This window comes from Chelonia mydas, chromosome 1 (genome assembly GCF_015237465.2).
Source record: "Chelonia mydas isolate rCheMyd1 chromosome 1, rCheMyd1.pri.v2, whole genome shotgun sequence".
In the NCBI taxonomy this organism is placed as follows: Eukaryota; Metazoa; Chordata; order Testudines; family Cheloniidae; genus Chelonia; species Chelonia mydas.
In genome coordinates, this window is record NC_057849.1 from 81,833,079 (window position 1) to 81,853,560 (window position 20,482).

General features: G+C 42.2%; 1 long non-coding RNA gene across 1 annotated transcript in view; it reads left to right on the top strand.

Moving 5' to 3' along the window:
• The window catches only part of LOC119565837, a 54,888-nt gene extending 50,602 nt beyond the window's left edge, over positions 1-4,286 (top strand). The window contains exon 5 of the long non-coding RNA XR_006287157.1: positions 4,128-4,286. This is a non-coding gene — a long non-coding RNA (uncharacterized LOC119565837). The remainder of the gene's footprint in view (positions 1-4,127) is intronic.
• Positions 4,287-20,482: the final 16,196 nt, after the last annotated feature.

Sequence of the window (20,482 nt, forward strand, 5' to 3'; positions counted from 1 at the left end):
TCCACATTTTCTGCTATTGCATGATCTCTGTCTTCCACCAGGCAGGAGGTTTGATGACAGTGTCAAGAGCCTGACAGAACCTCTTGTGACATCCTTCCTTTCTACCACCAACCCTCTGGCAACAACCTCTTTTAATTCTGGGAAGCCTGGACTTGAATCATCTCTGATCAGTGGGTTCTGGGAAATGTCGAAAAGGGATATTCTACCCTATTGCAGTCCCTTCCCACCTTCCCCATTGCTTTTTCAGGGACCCCTTTCATGAGATATTGTTGAAACAAGAAGTGAACTCCCTTTTACACTTTGGAGCAATGGAGGAAGTGCCCTTAAAGTTCAGTGGCAGTAGGTTTTTATTCCAACTATTGTTTCATTGCATAGAAAAAAGGGAGTAGGCATCCCTTTCTGGACCTTTGATACCTCAGTAAATTCATCCATCATCTCAAAATCAGGATGGTGACTCATGATAACTTCTACAACCTGGAGCAGTGGAGGAGGTGGTGCCTTTAGAGTTAAGAACAAGAAATGCCAAGTGTTTTGCTCCAGAGAGTGCTTGGTGGTGCAGGCTCCCTGTCAGATGCCTTTCTCATGCCTTAGTCACCAGGACGGAGGTATGCCATCCCCTCTGTTCCCCAAGATACTGAGGGTCCTGAATAAACAGAGGCAAGATGCTACATTGATGATTATGACAGCCCCGGCATGAACCAGGGAGTTCAGGTATTTGGATCTAGTGAACTTCTCAATGCAGCCCCGGATCACTTTGCTTGATCTGCCTGTCAGAGTCTCACATTACAATCACAAATCAAGCATCCTTACATCTAAAACGTGGATGCTGACTGGATGATGTCCACCAAAAGAAGCTGTTCAGCTGAAGTTCAGAACGTTCTGCTCTGAAGCAGGAAAGTCTCAACTAGACTGACTTATAAAACTGCATGGAAAAGGTTTTTTATTTTGAGCATCTCAGCATCAGCCGTCTCCCTTGACATCACCTGTTTCAGCCATATTGGACTATTACTGGCTCTGAAACAACCTTGACTTTCGCTAAGTTCCAGAAAAGGTCCATCTAGGAGCAATATGTGTACATCACTCTCCTAACCAGGGGCCACACTGTACTTTCAGAGCCTACAGTAGCAAGTTCCTTAAGGGCTTAACCATTTTCATGCCCCAGTTTGGGAGCCCCCTCCCTTTTTGGGACCTCAGTACAGTATTAACAGGATTGATGGGTTCCCCATTTGAGCTCTTAGTAACCTGTCCCCTACACCATCTATCAGTGTAGACTGCCTTTTTAATAGCCTGTACATCAGCCTGAAGGATAGGGCAGATTCAGGCCCTCATAATAGGTCCCCCTTATGCAGTGTTTCATAGGACAGGATTTCCCTCAGGCCTCACCCCAAGTTGCTGGCCTAAGTTGTTTGAGTTCTGCATGGACCAATTTATTAATCTCCCAGTTTTCTTCCCCACACCTCAGTCAACCTGTGGAGAAGCTAAACTTCACACACTTGATTTAGTGAGAGTATTGTCTCATTACTTGAACAGAACAAAATTATTCAGGGACACACCTAGACTGTTTGTGGCCCTTGCTGATAGGGTTAAGGTGAGGCAATACTCTCACATAGATTATCAAAATGGGTCTTCAAGTGCATAAGAACATGGAATGAGCTAGCCAGGTTTAACCCACCTAGCCATATTCCACTAGTGCTCAGGCAGCCTGTACCTGAGAATGTCCAGTTTGGAGAATGTCCCTGTACCTGAAATTTGAAGGGCAGCAGTGTGGAGTTCTGGCCTCATGTTTCCAAGACTGTTCTTTAGCTCATTTTGGTAGGGCTGTCTGCAATCATTATGACATTAAGCAGGAATCCAAGATCCCACCTCCAAGAGGACAGAAAACTGCTTGTTAGTTGCCAAAAGCGGAATCCATGTGGACAGTCATTTGAAGAAGAAAGAATGGTTACTTGTCCTAAGTAACTGAGGCTCTTTGAGTTATATTGTCCACATGGATTCCATGGCCAGCCCTTGTTCTCTGCTACTACTGTGTCCTACTCCTCTGGGATTCTGTATTCAAGCAGGAACTGAGGGATAGTTGGGCCCATCCTACCCTTTCTGTCCTTGGGTGGCAGCAGCAAAGACATTTGGGCACAGCTGCAGCCCCAACTGACACTTATGGCTAAAAGAATCCAATCTTGTTCTTTTTGCACATCTCTGGGAGGTCTTGGGATACTGTACACAGTTCTTGACACCTCCAAATATAAAAAAAATCAATATATTCTGTCCATCTACTAAGTGGATTAGATGTCATGGGCTCTAAAGAAAGATTGAGAGAATGTAAAATGTACAGTTTAAGGAACAGAAGACTAAAGAGGGACTTTTGAGAAAATGACAGAGAGAGAAGAATGATTTATAGTGATTAAGGATGAAAATTTAAACTAGATCTTATAATGAAGTTGCAATGGAATATTTCAGCCTGCTGAAGGTACTGTAAAGATAAACTAATGTTGAGAACAAGATCAATGCTTCATGAGTGCATTGAATTTTAACTTGGTTCATATTTTGTTGTCTCTGTGGAAGCCAAGGCTTCAGAGCAGTGGTGGGCAACCTGCAGTCCATGGGCTGCATGCGGCTCGTCAGGGTAATCCACTGGCAGGCTGCGAGACCGTTTGTTTACATTGACTGTCCACAGGCTTAGCCGCCCATGGCTGCGGTTCGCCGTTCCCAGCTACTGGGAGCTGCGGGCAGCTGTGCCTGCAGATGGTCAATGTAAACAAACGGTCTCGCAGCCCCCCAGCAGATTACCCTGGCGGGCCATGTGCGGCCCACGGGACACAGGTTGCCCACCACTGCTTCAGAGGGACAGAGTGATGTAGAAAGGAAGAGCAGGAGTTTGGATTGTGCCCTTAAAGGACACTTCAGAGTAGAGATGAATGCAGCCTAATGTAGCTCATATGCCTTGGTGCCTGCAAATAAGTCCCTAATATTTTACATAATTGAAACCAATAGTAGCTACCATGGTAACATCTGTCAGAAGTTTCCTATGCTGTGCTACTTTGGGAATAGTAATATTCAAGATGTCGGTACTTGAATAATCCATAGCCACAAACGATTACACATTTACATCACCACTAGCAGAAACTCCCACAAAATGTAAAATGAAAAAGAAACCTCACAGCTTTCTGCTTTAAAAGAAAGCAAGCCTCCGTCACCCGAGCTAGTGAAGGAAGATTCTCTGTAGCTCCAATATTTAGACTTGTATCCTCTTTTCTCACCAACCAATAGAGGGCAGCATTAGCGCAGTCGCTTGAATAGGTCTAATTCCAGCCAGCAAGGAGGAGTGGGGAACTCAGACACACAATCATTACATTTCTTCAAAGATCGATTGAACTGTATAAACACCTGGTGCATCTGTGTATCTATGAAAAACACCAGATCTTGCTGAACCTTTTGGGCCAGTCTCTGCTTTAAAGTGCTTTCCCCTCCCTTGAGCTTAGTAGGGAAGGAAGGGAAGTGTGGATTGAAAACACTTCTGAAGATTTCATTTTTTTAAATTATTCTGAATCCCGCCCCCCTCCCCCAACTATTTGCTGAGAGCTAAAATAGCATATTTTAAAGTCCCTTTTGGAAAGAGGAGGGGAGATTTCTCCATTTACTTTAATTAAAGTTCTTCATTAGCTTCCCCCCACCCCCTTGAGTTTGGGAGCTTGGCCGGCTTTATGGGTTTTTTTGTTTTGCTATTTTTTTTATTTTATTTTCCCATGCTTTCAAAGCTGTTCTGTTTAGGCAATCAAATGTAATCCAACCACAGTCTAGCTTTTGCTTTCTTCCCAACAGCTTGATATCTATTGGCATTAATGTTATACCCCCAGATTGAGGGTAGACAGTGATGTCGCTGTCCTGCACGTGAGTGGTAACAAACTGCAGCACAAATAATGAATTGATAACATGCATGTGTTCCTCCCCCATGGAGTATGTGCAGGGGTAAGTCAGCTGTAACTGATTTATACTACGTACCAAAGCTATGTTAAATCAAGCCAAATAATATTGGCCTTTTTATATGAGTGAAGTATTTCCCATGAAGCTGCAAACTTCTAACTGTTAACTTACAAGCCATATAACCCAAATGTGTTTGTTTTGTCATTCAGTAGGAACCATCAGAGAAAACTGAAAACAGTCTCCAGAGGGTTATGCTAACTTAAAAGCTGAGAGAGCAATTATACCACTAAAATGAAGAAGGCACATTCAAGAAAACAGTGTGGGCAGAAGTGAAAATCAATAGAATAAGAGACCTTAGCTTTTGAAAATATTTTTTTAATTGAGTCTGATTTGCTATCGATTACTTCTACTAACCTGTATAAAAGCAAACTGGTGCAATACTTGGCTCACCCAAAACTTAAAAGATGTCTGTATTGTTCAACAACAACTATTAATGGTACCTTTAATTTATTAATGTTTATCTAGGATTCTGGTTACATTTGGCAAAGGTAGACAAAATATGTATATAAAGTTCTTTAAAAAAAGGTGTGTTCTCTCTTTTTCCTAATGTTTTAATTGTAAAGAAGATGTAGTCAAACTCATGTTGAAAATTGTAACATTTCTTCATTAAAAGCTAAACTTCATTGACAGTAATTTAGCTATGATTGTTTTTGATGGTAAACTGGAAACAGCATACATTGATCACTACCACATGTATTTATACTTGAGTTGGCTAGACTTGAATTCTCCCAGGGAAACTGGGTAGCTCAACTGGATTTCATTTTTTTAAATTTCCAACTTAGTTTCCAATCTGTTTATTCACAAGAATTCTTAGGGTTTCCACTAACGGTTGCAGATGTTCTTTTCTACCCTGGGTCCTGCAGTCTTGGAACAAGTTCTTAGGAGAGAAAAGATCTATTTTATAGGTTCAGTCTGTCAGTTAGCAGTTAAGTCTATTGATCAGCTGTTCTAATATACTGTAGAGCAGGGTAAGTTACCTTAGGAAGTACCTTTTAATTACCTAACCAGATCTGCATTGCTTCGGAAGTCAATTTATCAGGGCAAGTGATGGAGAGATGAAGAAAGAGAGGCAAAGGGAGAAAGACCAAACTCGTGCCCTAATCCTACTCTCATCAATGATAGATGAAGTCTCCTTATTAACGTCACTGGGAACATATGGCTGAGGTTCTGATCCTGTTCTCTATGGAGTTAAGAACTCAACTAGAGTTTGAAACTGGGGCAGGAACTGCTGGATCTACAGCTGCTGTGGCCTGCCCACCTGGAGGAGCTTGCAGGATCAGGGCCTAAACCTTGATCGGTCGTTGTAAGGGCATCTAAGATTTCAACCCAAGTCTCAGGGATTTTTGTGTGCAGTAGTTAGGTGGATGTGATGGCAACAGATGAACCAGTTTTATAGAGATCCTTGAGATCGGCCAGATAAAACTTTGGAAGGCTAAGAGAGCAGAAACCCATAAAAAATTGTGCTGTCCTCCTTCCTTCACTAGTGTAGCTGTGGGGCGCATCTGGCAGCAGGCAGTGTGTTAGCACTGTAGCTATTTTAAAATGATTTTAAACTCTTAATGAAATGTTATTAAATTAGTTGAAAGAGTTTTTACTGAAAAAAACCCCAAGTTATTTTAATTAAAATGATGTGTCCCTTCGCCTGATGACTTTTGGCATTTTTACTGTAAATTCATTATTATTTTTTCTTCTATCACTAGACCACTTTGACAAGAATTTCCATTTGAGGGAGAGTCTGAAATCACTTAAAGTATTTTATGCCTATTTTTCAGATGGGAAAACTCAGCAACAGAGAAATTAGGGGCTAGTCAACAGGGAAAATGGTGACCCATTAGTATCCCTCCATTAAGAAAGACGTCCTTCTAGTCTCCAGTCACGAAAGTCCAGGGATTGTCAGTAAAAGTAACTCCCCTGATCTCAGGTGCTGTGATGGAGCACAAAGAGAATGGTGATCTCTCAAATAGCCTTGTTCCAAATTATATAGAGCTGTATAGATTGAAACCAATACTGTGAATTGCCCTCAGAAGCAGATAGGAAGCTATGCCTAGAGCATAGGTGAAACACACATTTTGACCTGCTACATTAAGTACGTGAGGCTGCATTTTAATTAAAATCATATAATGCATCCATATTATGTAGCAAACTAAATGCTGTATGGCATTATTTTAGGTCACAGTGAACAGGTGTTTTCACTAACCTAAGCATCATTATGACATGACCCATATGAGTTAATGCATATGGGAATACAGACTCCGTGTATCTGAATGTTAGAGGGGAAATCTCTTTTTGAGTTGGTTGCCATTCCTCCTCTATAAGAGTAAAACAGAGGTTAGTCACAAAAATGAAATTACACAATGAGCAGAGAGTGCAGAAAATTTGCAAGACCAGTGCTGGCAGGTCACATGTCTGTAATATTTGGCTGAAATTGCTTTTATATTTAAAAACAAAATCTGCCCCCTCCTCTTGGCGATTTGCATATATTAACTTTGGGCCTCACCCTCAGCCCATCATTCACCATGTTGCTTGCTTTTCAAAAGGGAATCCACCTTTAACCCATCAGTCCCAGAAACTTCTTGGAGCAAGTGTATTGAAAGCTCTGGGGCATCCAACTGACTGCAAAAGGAAATGCTCCCAATAGCCTCCTGTCATAGCCCTAGAAACTACTTCATTCTTTGGTGTTTCTTTTGTGAAATGCAATTTTTGTTATTGTCTAGATGATACAGACAGCTGTTCAGTTTGTTTCAAATGCTCCCCATTTCTGGTGTATTCATTTAGAGCTGTTAGCTTAATCTCTGAGCAAAGTCTGCTTGACTTCATAAATTAGGGTGAAAAACCAGAGATCATGGATTGACGGGAACTTTTGTGTAAGTTTTGGTAGTTCTTGTTAATTACTTTCAACTTTCTTATTTTTCTCTTCATCTGGCAGCCAGACAGTCTTCCCACAAAAGCTGGAGGATTTTTTTCAAATGACTGTCTGTAAAATTAATCTGCAATATAATCTTCTTTCGGGTGAGGATTTTGCTATTTTCTTCCTCATATTTTTTCTTGGTCACACCATAATGCTGCCATTTCAGTGACTCCAGAACTTGTGACTCATGCCTTGATCTTTAAGGGAGCTGGGTCATCTGCACTCCTCCTCATTATCATGGTAGGAGAGTTTTGGCAATTTCACTAGCATGTATAGTGGTTCTAATTTAGATCTGGTTTATGCTGGCTTCATAGATTCATAGATATTAAGGTCAGAAGGGACCATTATGATCATCTAGTCTGACCTCCTGCACGATGCAGGCCACAGAATCTCACCCACCCACTCCTGCAATAAACCTCTCACCTATGTCTGAGCTACTGAAGTCCTCAAATCATGGTTTAAAGATTCCAAGGTGCAGAGAATCCTCCAGCAAGTGACCTGTACCCCATGCTGCAGACGAAGGTGAAAACCCCCCAGAGCCTCTTCCAATCTGCCCTGGAGGAAAATTCCTTCCTGACCCCAAATATGGCGATCAGTTGAACCCTGAGCATGTGGGCAAGATTCACCAGCCAGATACCCAGGAAAGAATTCTCTGTAGTAACTCAGATCCCACCCCATCTAACATTCCATCACAGGCCATTGGGCCTATTTACCATCAATAATTAAAGACCAATTAATTGCCAAAATCATGTTATCCCATCATACCTTCTCCTCTGTAAACTGATTGAGTTTAATCTTGAAGCCAGATAGGTCTTTTGCCCCCACTGTTTCCCTTGGAAGGCTGTTCCAGAACTTCACTCCTCTGATGGTTAGAAACCTTCATCTAATTTCAACTCTAAACTTCCTGCTGGCCAGTTTATATCTATTTGTTCTTGTGTCCACATTGGTACTGAGCTTAAATAATTCCTCTCCGTCTTTGGTATTTATCCCTCTGATATATTTATAGAGAGCAATCATATCTCCCCTCAGCCTTCTTTTTGTTAGGCTAAACAAGCCAAGCTCCTTGAGTCTCCTTTCATAAGACAGGTTTTCCATTCCTCGGATCATCCTTCATTAACAGAAAAGTTAGTAACATTCTACTTAAGGTGGCACCATCAGAACTGTATTGTCCATGTAACTGAACAGTCAAATTGGTGTTACTAGTGGGAAATATAGTTATGTAATGAACATGTTCTTATGACAGTAGTGCCGTCTGTGTCTATATAACTAGTCGACTTGCATATAAAAATTCCAGGAAAAGTTTATAAAGAAACACGGTGACAAAATGAATGAATTACAATGATCAACAGAAATGACAGACAAAGTCAGCAACTGGTCCATCCCAATGGAAGTGCAATATTGGGCTAAAAGAAGAGTAAAGTGGAGGAACATCAATGCACTGGAGTAGATAGCATAAAGGAAGGAACTGAGATTGGCCACAGTTCCTAACCACTTCTTCTCAGGACACAGGTATCCATTAGCACTACAAAGCTATGCTTTCTGGCCAGCCCAGGAGTGGATGAATACAGTCTTCGGAGAGCCACCAGAGCTGGCCTTTCTAGGCTACAAATCCTGAAGCTGGGCACCTCTTTCCTTTCCCATCTTATTTCTGGGACTTTTTTACCTATCTTGCATGAGTGCTGTGGCCATTGGTTCAATTAATGTGTAAAGGATTTAGTGGTATTATGGATGAATGGATAGAGAAAGAGAATACTAGATAAGGGAAGATTGAAGAGGAAGTGGAATACAGGTGGGAGTAAGGGAGACAGTAGGTGGAATGCAGGGAGGAAAGGAAAAAGAGAGAGAGAATAAACTTGGAATTGTCAAGAACAAACAATGCCATACCAACCTTATTTCTTTCTTGGACAGGTTTAGTGACCTCGTGGGTAAGGGGAAGCAATAGATGTGATATCACTTGATTTTAGTAGGGCTTTTGTCACAGTCCCACATGACATTCTCATCAGCAAACTAGGGAAATGTGGTTTGGATGAAAGAGAAGGGTAGAAGGATACTGGGCCTTGCCCATTCTAGATTTCAGCCTAGGTTGAAGGAGGGCATGGGCTTGTTGAGGAGGGGAGTTATGTATGGGGAGAGAGGGTTGTATGGTTAGGGACAGGACCCTTAAAGATGAGATAAGCATGAGTGTTTTGGATACTTGTCTGAAGTGAACCTAAGTTCCAACCCTTTTTAAGTTCAGGAATCTCTCATGAAAATCAAACAAGTGTTAAGAGGGAAATATGGTTTTCATTCATTAATATACTGGCAGAAGAACAGGTTAATCACTGTCAATTTTTCTTTGATTTTTTAGGGAAAATAACTCCTAAAGCAATTCAGATATCTGAATTACAGAGCATCAGTCTGAAAGGAGACAAGTGCAGTAGATTTCTATGAACCATTGCCCAATGGCAAAATGTTTTTTCATTGTAATGGATGCATATTCCAGATATCCGTTCTTGGCATTTTTTCATCCGCTCCATCGGATGCTGTGCTTCCTGTTTGGAATCATATATTGTGCACATGTGGTATTGCAACTTTTATCAAAACTGACAGTAGACCACTGTTCAATGGTCTAGTTTTTGAAATATGTGTGGAACTTTAGGGATTTAAACACATGGAAGATCACACCCTATTGCCCACAGTCCAATGTAATGGCTGTGTGCTTTATGCAAAACAACTTACATTGAAGATTGTAAATGGAATTCTATTAAAACAATCTCTAAATCAGTTTTGAGACATTCCAGGGCCATGCCTTATCCTGCTATGGGAAAATGTCTGGAGGATTTAATCTTTCAGAGGCAAGTAAAGATGGCTTTTCCAGAAATCAAGCAGAGCAAGATGGAGTGTGACATCTCCATAAGCAGTCAGGTCACAATTACCAATGTTGAAGCCAAGAAATACATTGTAAAAGACGGGAAGGGTGATAAAGTCCTCTTTGGAAAGTGAGAGCTCATTACTTGTTGAAATATTCACAAAGCCCAAAACAACATGATTCTTTTGAACTCTACTTCCTACAAAGGAATCCAACCCTTACGGGAAAGTCCTACAGAAGCTGAGAGAATATTAACCCTTCTATAGAATTTGTATATCAACCTATAGAATTCTAAAGCAGGGATGCAATCCTGTATTAAATACTATTGGTTGGTTTACAGATTTATAGAAAGGAGCTCATTATTTGTTAAATTCTATAAATCCCTATTGTACAACGCTATTGATTTCATCCCTATTACATACTACAGGACATTTCCATAAGGGCAAGGAAGGCCCTTAATTACTGAGAGATATGAAGGAAGATAGATAACTGGAGACTCCCCATTTGAAGATCATGCTTCACCTCATTGGGATTATCCCATTGCTATAACTAATTTTGAAGGAAAGAGGAGCGAAAGGCTCAGGGCAGATTCTCAGCTGATGCAAATGGGTGTAGCTCTGTTTACATCAATAAAGTTATACACATTTACACCAGCTGAGAATCTGGCCCTCAGCTTCTTCAAAAGCACTAGATACATTTAACAGTTCAGTGCATTCTATGGCTCCTTTATTGTCTTTTACCTGTTTGCATAATGGATCATGATCTTTGACAGGGCTCCTAGGAGCTACTGTTAATAACAAAAAGTCTCGCTGACGAAAATGAACTTTGTTTTGATACATACAGATCTATGATGATGTCAAGAAAGAGAGGTCTAAGCTGAAAAGTTTAGTTAGAAATTTAATGTTGTGAAAGGTTAAATGGAAAAAAATATGAAGCAGGAGTAGTGTTCAGTAACACGACTAATAAATGGAACCTTTGTGTGTTCCTTTCCAAGTGCGTGATAGCACGCAGCATGCAGGCTAGGGATTTGGGAGGGGGCAGTATAATACAATGCACTAATATGGACAGAGTTGCAGCAGCAAGTACAGAACATGCAATAAATACATTTTCTTATTTTATTTTATTTTATTCCAAAGTGTGAAGAAGCATAAAATGCATGTGAATTTGAACAGATTTAATTTTGTGAGAGAAGCACAAAAAACTACCCTGCCCTCATTAACCTCAGAAAACGTGCAGTGTGTAATCCATACTGAGCAGTGGCCCAGAGCACCTCATCCCCATCAAACAGCATAGCAACACTTATCTGATTGCTGTGAAAACCAGAACAGACAGGGTTAAGGGCAGAAAGGGGCCAGACTGAGGCTATCCAGGGTTACTGAGGCAATGTGTAATACACCTCAGTGTCACTGTTCTATAAGGAAGAGTCTGGGCCTATGGCTGGTGCAGCACTCTGGATATGGCGACACTACATGTTTCTTTGGTGGCATGTACAGTATATACTCACATAGGTTTCCCCTGCCTCCTGCCAGAGGGATAAATAGCTGGTGAGGCATGGCTTAGGCAAGTAAAGACACATCTGAAGGGTGTGGGTAGGTATATGAATACCTACCCTACACTCTCTCTACTCTCCAAGCAAGGCCTCCCCGTCCACACTGTTATTTTTAGCAGTGTAGTGTCCCACTGCTGGAGCCTTTCCCCACCACAGAGAAAGGCTCCAGCAGTGGGCATAGACTCTGTCAGGGGGAGGCAGCATGGAAAGGCTTGGGCAAGCCTTTGTTACTGAAGCCCTTTCCCACAGCAGGGAAAGACTGGAATCAAGGAAACATTTCCACATTTCCTGCTCCACATGCTGTGAAAGACACCGGCAGTGTGGAGCTGCTGAAGCCTTTCCCCTATGCCTCCCCTCTGCCAGATCCTTTCACTGACACGTGTCACTACACAGTACAGTGTGGATGCAGCCTGCTTTTCACTGCGGGGTGAAGCTGTTGTGATGGGTTGGGTCACAGAAACCCCCTTGGGAACTGCCAATTGATGTGTTGAGACTACTTCTGCCCCTGCTTTCTTGCCCTGGCAGCTTGGGACTTCAGTGCCCTGCTTGGCTTGAGCCAGACCCACTAGCCTGCTGCAAACCCAGATCCAGGTCTGAACCACATCCCCTAACAGCTGCAGGCTTAACTGAAAGCAGCTTAAGAAGTGTTCCTGTCTCTAACACTCAGATGCCCATCTCCCCAAATAAATCCTTGTTTTACCCTGTATAAAGCTTATGCAGGGTAAACTCATAAATTGTTCGCCCTCTATAACACTGATAGAGAGACATGCACAGCTGTTTCTCCCCCCCCCCCCGCCCCGCCCAGGATTAATACTCTTGGTTAATTAATAAGTAAAAAGTGATTTTATTAAATACAAAAAGTAGGATCTAAGTGGTTCCAATTAATAGCAGACAGAACAAAGTGAATTACCAAGTAAAATAAAATAAAACATGCAAGTCTAAGCCTAATACAGTAATAAAACTGAATACAGATAAAATCTCACCCTCACAGATGTTTCAATAAGTTTCCTTCACAGACTGGATGCCTTCCTAGTCTGGGCACAATCCTTTCCCCTGGTACAGCTTTTGTTCCAGCTCAGGTGCTAGCTAGGGGATTTCTCATGAGTGCAGCCCCCTTATATGGCTTTGGCACAAGGCAGGAATCTTTTGTATCTCTGGGTCCCCCTCCCCCCCAAAAATGGAAAAGCACCAGGTTTAAGATGGATTTCAGTACCAGGTGATATGGTCACATGTCACTGTAAGACCCCAAGCCTTCATTCCTCCCAGCCTGACTCACAGGAAGGCCTGCAAGCAAACAGAGCCATCCACGGTCAATTGTCCTGGCTGATGGGAGCCATCAAGATTCCAAACCACCATTACTGGTCCACACTTTGCATAATTACAATAGGCCCTCAGAGTTATATTTCATATTTATAGTTTCAGATAAAATAATGATACATACATACAAATAGGATGGCCACACTCAGTAGATTATAAGCTTTGTAATGATACCTTACACGATACCTTTTGCATGAAGTATATTCCAGTTACATTATATTCATACTCATTAGCATATTTACATAAAATCATATAGACTGCAACGTCACAGGTATACATACACTACATGCCGCAGCCAGTAGCATGTAGTGTAGATGGAATCTATGTAGTTATTAGCATCTGCATTATGGCTATATGTCCTGTCCCTACTTGGCTACGTGACAGTGGAAAGGCACATTTAAAGCTGGCCCTGTTGATACCTACTTTGGGGTGGTATAAAGAGACCGGAGAGATGAAAGGGTTTGTGTGACTCATCGAACGTAAACTAAATCCACTGCATCAGCTTCACAAGGAGGGAAACTGATAGGAATATGCAATGCAGTTAGTTACTGTTGATATTTAACTTAAATATAAGTTCCAAGAGAAAGGTAGGCAGGTGGATAGTGGCGGGAGGGAGGCAGGAAATGCATCTACTATGTTTTAATGGATTAGGCATAAACCAAGGCTCGAGAAAACTTGCTTCTAATATTGGTTCTTACATTGACTTGCTGTATGATATTGGACAAGATACTGAGGCCAAAGTTTTCAAATGTGTCTTCCCCACCGCACATGCACTGTCATGTAGCTAAACTCTACCCCTCCAAAGCAGATATAAATCTGACCCCAGGCTATGTCTGAGATTTAAAAATACAGGTTTATTACTTATTTTATTGCCATGCACCCCAGCTCACACCATTCTTCAATAATGTATTATTATTCTGATGGCAGTCTCCCCAGATCCTATGGAATATTATTACCAGAAATAAGAAAGGTATTTTTTTCCACAAGTAGTCTGCTATATGAACTCCACAATGATAACTGCAATTTCAGTTCAAAAATTCAGCCTAACAAAAAATGAGCTTGGAATGTCAGCTCACCAGATGTGTCTGAATTCCTTAACGTTATCCTAACACATACTTAATTGTAAAGCTAGACGCTGACAATGAAATTAGTGTCCTGGATAAAAAAAAACAACCCCCAGCTTCAGCCTTTAGGTGCACCTGTTTACAGCATTGAGGCCGTCTCAGTCAGGGCGTGTGTGTGACTGAGTCTGCCACTGCAGCTGTTCCATTACCATAAAAACCATGGTATTTATTAAGTTTTAAGCCTTTCTGAACTCCATAACTTGGGCTTATAAAAAAAGAGGCTGTAACGCTACGTCTGGACTGTGATAATAGTTTAGATAAAGATCCAGCTTGTGACTCTTACTGACAGCATTAAGTCTACTGGAGGGCACTATATCAAACTATCTACAGCAAACCAGACAGCAACTATGAACCATGACAAATTAATGATTAACTGCCTTCTGTATGCTTCGTTAGGAGCAACGCTGCTATTTCAAGGGTTCTTTCGAAGAAATTGCAACGCCCCTTTGTGAGTTACAGCAAGGTAAAAAGCACAAATACAACGTGCACGGGTTTTGTATTGCTTGTCAGCGTAGGCAAATTAACAATAATTCCCATTGTATGTTAAAAACTGACAGTTCAGACTCCAACTCCCCAACTTTGCAGCTGATTCTGCCTGGGCAGACCCCTGTCCCCTCACAGAACTTTTACTGAATCTTTTTTTTTTTAAAGCTTGTATCTCATCCTAATTATGCCTTCAAGATCAGGGCTATTCAAATGTAATTGCCTAGGACTACCATTGTGAAATCTTTATATATGTCATGGACAATCTTCATCTTAGCTTTTTTTTTTTTAAACCCAAACTTTTGAGGGCTTGGCTTTGCAGCCATAACACTTTTTTCACATCATGGATGGATGTGGTATATATTACATTAGTGCCACAGAGGGAGGCCGCGGAGCACCCAGTGTTGTAGGAACTGTGAAACTGTCAGGTTGACCTCCAAAGATAAAGAGCCCAAACCCCATTTATACTAAGGCCCCTTACATCAGGGTCTGTGGAGCACTATTTAGGGCCTCTACCCTGCCCCCCCAGCTGACCCTGCTCTTCCCCTCTCAGGCACCACTGCTCCTACCAGAATCTGACACCCCGGTCCATGACCCACTACATCTACGCCCTCCCAGAACATAAAAACAGCCACACTGGGTCAGACCAAAGGTCCATCAAGCCCAGAATCCTGTTTTCTGGTAGTGGCCAATGCCAAGTGCCCCAGAGGGAATGAACAGAACAGGCAATCATCAAGTGATCCATCCCCTGTTGCCCATTCCCAGTTTGTGGCAAAGAGAGGCTAGGGACACCTTCCCTGCCCATCCTGGCTAATAGCCACCGACAGACCTATCCTCCATGAATTTTTCTAGTTTTTTTTAACCCTGTTATAGTCTTGGCCTTCACAACGTCCTCTGGCAAGGAGTGCCACAGGTTGACTGTGCATTGTGTGAAGAAATACTTCCTTTTGTCTGTTTTAAACCTGCTGCTTATTGATTTCATTTGGTGACTCCTCGTTCTTGTGTTATGAGCAAGAGTAAATAACACTTCCTTATTCACTTTCTCCACACCAGTCATGATTTTACAGACTATTAGGTCCCCCATTAGTCTTCTCTTTTTCAAGCTGAAAAGTCCCAGTTTTCCCTTATATGGGAAGCTTCAGTCCTCAAGGGATCCCCCTTACTGTCCCTTCCCAGAAGCCCCTGCCTCCCCCACCCTGCTCCTTCCATTTATCTCTCCCGGCTGGCGAGCCTCACCCTTCCGTGATGGGTCTGTCCTGCTTCCCAGCCAGACCCTGACACCAAAAGGAGCCATAGCAGTTTTGGCAGCTGGCAGGTGAGGGCCTGGCATGCAGCACGCAGAGCAGGATCCAGCTGCTGGCCGCAGTGCACTCCTAGCCATGATGTGTGTGGCCGCTAGTTACAGGATCACTGTGCATGCAGCCGCACATACATGCAGCAAAAAGCCTGGCAAATTACATCTCTTGACATAGAAGAACATAAATTGTTGCGCAAAAGTAAGCATGGTTTCTGTAAAGGGAGACCATGTCTTACTAATCTATTAGAGTTCTTTGAGGGGGTCAACAAACATGTGGACAAGGGGGTTCCATTGGACCTAGTGTACTTAGATTTCCAGGAAGCCTTTGACAAAGCCTTACATAAATTAAGTTGTCATGGGATAAGAGAGAAGATCCTTTCATGGATTGAGAACTGGTTAAAAGACAGGGAACAAAGGTAGGAATAAATGGTACACCCATAACTTGAATACTGCGTACAGATGTGGTCCCCTCATCTCAAAAAAGATATATTGGCATTAGAAAAGGTTCAGAAAAGGGCAACTAAAATGATTAGGGGTTTGGAACGGGTCCCATATGAGGAAAGATTAAAGAGGCTAGGACTTTTCAGCTTGGAAAAGAGGATGAGGGGATATGATAGAGGTATATAAAAACATGAGTGGGTGGAGAAAGTGAATAAGGAAAAGTTGTTTACTTGCTCCCATAATATAAGAACTAGGGGCCACCAAATGAAATTAATGGGTAGCAGGTTTAAAACAAATAAAAGGAAGTTCTTCTTCACTCAGCGCACAGTCAACCTGTGGAACTCCTGGCCTGAGGAAGTTGTGATTGCTAGGACTATAACAGGGTTTAAAAGAGAACTGGATAAATTCATGGAGGTTAAGTCCATTAATGGCTATTAGCCAGGATGGGTAAGGAATGGTGTCCCTAGCCTCTGTTTGTCAGAGGGTGGAGATAGATGGCAGGAGAGAGATCACTTGATCATTACCTGTTAGGTTCACTCCTTCTGGGGCACCTGGCATTGGCCACTGTCGGTAGACAGGATACTGGGCTGGATGGACCTTTGGTCTGACCTAGTATGGCCATTCTTATGTTCTTATGACTGGCAACTGTCAAGAGTGTAGAAAAACTGGCCAGGCTGGTCAAAAACTATCCAGGTGGCAACCCTATTTTCCATGCACTTGCTTAAACATGGTTGGGCCATAGCATGGATGTTCCCTCAGCTCCGCAGCATATGCCTTACATCACTCTGGCAGTGTGAAAGTGTGTAAATTACCTTTATAACAACTTTCTGGGCCCTGTAGTTACCTTGCTGGAGTAATGTCAAGGGATTTAAATGAAAATAAGGTCCAAAGTGTAGAAGGCAAGTAACAGTTGTGGAATCAGACACAATATAGTCTTTCTGCATCCTTATGCATTTGTTTCCTGCTGCTAGGTTAGTTGGATTGTGAAGGGCTCCTCGTGTGTCAGCATTTAAGAAATTCTCCAGAGACTGAAACTCTATGTTTAACTCAGGCAGCTGCATTCATATAGCCAGATTTCCCTTTTAGCCATTCAGCATTATCATAGGAAATAAATACCCTGCTCCCACATTTTTACAAACAGAAAAACAAAACAACAGTTCAAACTTTCAGCTTACCTCACTACACCCTAACTTTCCACAGATCCCAAAGTCCTTCAAAGGATTTGTTCCATAGCTCTTTTATTACTCATGCTGGCTTAAGAGTTGCCAATTAACTTCACCTTCCCTTTCAAAACTGAAGCTTAATATCATGCGATCCAGCGCTTTAAAGGTACGTACCTGTCCTTATCAAAGACAAAAATAATAACCTCCCTTCCTATTCCTGTGTACCACTGAAGTACTGTTCTAAAACAAAGTGACTTGCTATGCTTTAAAGAAACACGCTTTCTCACGTATGTAAATCTAATTTTGCTGCACTATGTAGCAAAGAGAACTTGTAGATCTCCACAACCAGTATAGTGTGTACTGCGCATTCTGGACCAGACCCAACACTACAGATTGGAGCAAGAGGCCTGGATTCAGGGTTTCCCACATCCTAGGTGAGTGCATGAACCACCAGGCTACAGATTTACTCTCATATGTTTTCACTTTCTCTTGTGTTCGCTCTTTCTTGCTCTGGCCCAATGATGCTTTAACTATTTATCCAGAGTGCAACAGCTTCAACAGGAGAGATTGAGAGCATCCCTTTCAGGCTATCCCATAATCCAGTGGCTAAAGCACTCACCTCAGAGGTGATAAATCCCTGTTCAAGTCCCTCTTTTCTTTCAAGTGGAGAGGGGACTTGAACAGGGGAGTCTCCCACATCCCAGGTAAGTACCCTAACCCTTGGGCTAAAAGTGATAAGGGAGTTCCCCCTCAACTTTTTGCTAAAACAGGGTAGGTGCCCAGCTCTAGTAGAGGGTTCACACTGAGAGTCGTTAGCACAAGTAGGCACCTCCCTGCAGCCTGGACTTAGGCTTCTATCTCCATGAGAGGGGCAGGCATAGGACATACCCCTCTGGTTGGCAATTTCCATCAGCTATCTTAAGCAACTTCCTGCCTCGTATGCTGGTTTTTGTGGATGGCAACTCTCTCTCCCCATTCATTGTGTAGGAGCCAAGGTGCCTAACTAAGGCTATGTGAGGTGCAATGACTTTCTAGGCACCTAAAAGTTAGTTGCTTTGATGCTCGGCATTATAATGTCTTCTTCCTTTTGTGCGTCCAGGCTATGGTTTCCAAACTAGCCTTCAAATTTCACATCATTGCTAACACTGCCACAGCTCCTTTAAAAATAGCAGAGGTGGGATTCTAGTGCAGACAGAGCTGCAAATGGCTGCTGGCATTTTAATCACTGTGTCATTTAAGCCTGTTCAGTGTAGGTCTAAATGATCTAGTGGTAAAACTATCTGGTGGTCCTATCTACACCAGGTCTCTCAATGTTGCTAACTCTGGTAGAGCTGCATTAGCAATGGTGAGAAATATTTCGGGAAAAAGTTTGTACAGACAAAGACAGATTTCAAACCTGAAATGTGTTAGCTCCTATCTAGCAGGAACTGTGTAGCTCCTAGCCAGTGTACACAGGACTTACTCCATGCTGAAAATCAGTTCACATATATGCATTCTATCTTATGTAGTAAATTGTTTTTAACATTGGCCAGAGAAACCCCAATACCACCTTGTTAGTGAAAAGCAGATTTAAACATTGTTTGGGCTACGGGTGCTAAAGTGGTTGCAAATCTCAAAGAAGTCAAGGTGCTAACTCTTGCAAGCAGAAAAGTTCTCCCAAAGCTGGTGTAGAGTCCTGTGTAACTGCCAGTCTGGGCTTACTCTCTTTGGAGCTCAAACATGACAACTCAAGAATGAAATCTGCCTCTACAATTCTAGGCATCTTGAATCTCAAGTCTGAAGGGAGTTTTGAAGTTACATTTGGATGTTATCAAGGTTTCCTTGGTTGGTTGGTTTTAAATTCAGTTAGAGTGACCAGATGTCCCGATTTTATAGGGACAGTCCTGATTTTGTGGCCTTTTTCTTATATAGGCACCTATTACCCCCCACTCTCCCATCCCGATTTTTTACACTTGCTATCTGGTCACCCTAAATTCAGTTGATTTAAAGATGCAGTGGAGGAACTGGAAATAATTTGTCAAGTCTTTTTTGTATTTACTCCATTGCTATCTACCACATTTCTGCTGGATCTGCTGTATGGGGGTGAGGGGAAACATGTTGCATCACATTACAATGCGCTGTGTCACACTGTGTCGTATTATACTGTGTAAGCCAATACGATATGGGCACCGTTCACAAATTTGAATATCCTCTTTCAAATCTAAATTGAAAAATAAGCAAGCTTGTCTAAACTTTTGGTTAATTTTCAGAGGATCAGGTAACTGCTACACATGAAGAATAATGTAAATGACCCTACTGTACTTTGAATTTACTGGCATGAACTGGCCTCTTATTAAATGTCAATTATTCCATTATAAGCCTTGTCAACAACAGTAGCAAGAGTACTTGCATGACTGCATGCCAAAATATATTACTGTATGTTTCTCTAAACAAAAGCACACTGTGTAATGATTATTGTTTTGTCTCTGATATTTACATGGCAAGGATTGGTAAAGTTGCTAAAACTTCTGGAATAAACTATTTTTAAAAAATCTTGATAATTTAAATGAGTATTTAATGGATGTTTAAATGTTTCAAACTCTATGCTCAGAGGAGCCTTTTTATACCAAGGATCTTCATTGCAAGGAGATTAGACGCAGAGCATTATAGCGAGTGGCTCAGCAAGGCAAAGGCTACAGCTTCACACGAGTGAATCTTAGAAATATAAAATAAATACATGTGGGACAATGAAAGAATTATGGAAAACTTTGCTCTCATAAACTCAGACACTTTGGGGTTTATAGGTCAGTGTAAGCTGAAGGGGTGACTCAACAGAAATAAAGCAGTTGAATCAGTAAAGCTTTTTCAGGGGGAACAAATCTTTATCCATATAAATCAAAACAATGCCTGGCACAATGGGGCCCTGAACCCTGACTGGGGTCTACAGCAGTGCTACTGTGCTACAAATAATATTAATTATTAATAAAAAGTCATGATAAGCAAAACCATCTGACCCTGGAAGGTGTCCCTTTACTTCACCACCTCGGTGCAGAGCCCTGCCTCCCCTCAGGCATTCTCCACTTTCCATCTCCACATACAGCCCTTCAAAACTATATACTCGGGGTGGCCAAACTTACTGACGCTCCGAGACGTATACAACAATCTTTAGAAGTTCGAGAGCCGGTGCACGCATGCCGGGGCTGGGGCTTTCAGCACTCCAGCTGAAGCCCAGAGACCCCCCCTCCGTGCTGGGCAGAAGCCCCTACCCCAACCAGCTGCTGCAAGGCACAGGTCTCGAGCTTCCCTCCCAGACTGGTAGGTGGAGAACGGGGGGAGGGTCGTGGGGGGCTCCAGGAGCGTCACTTTAATCGTAAAAGAGCCACATATGGCTCGCG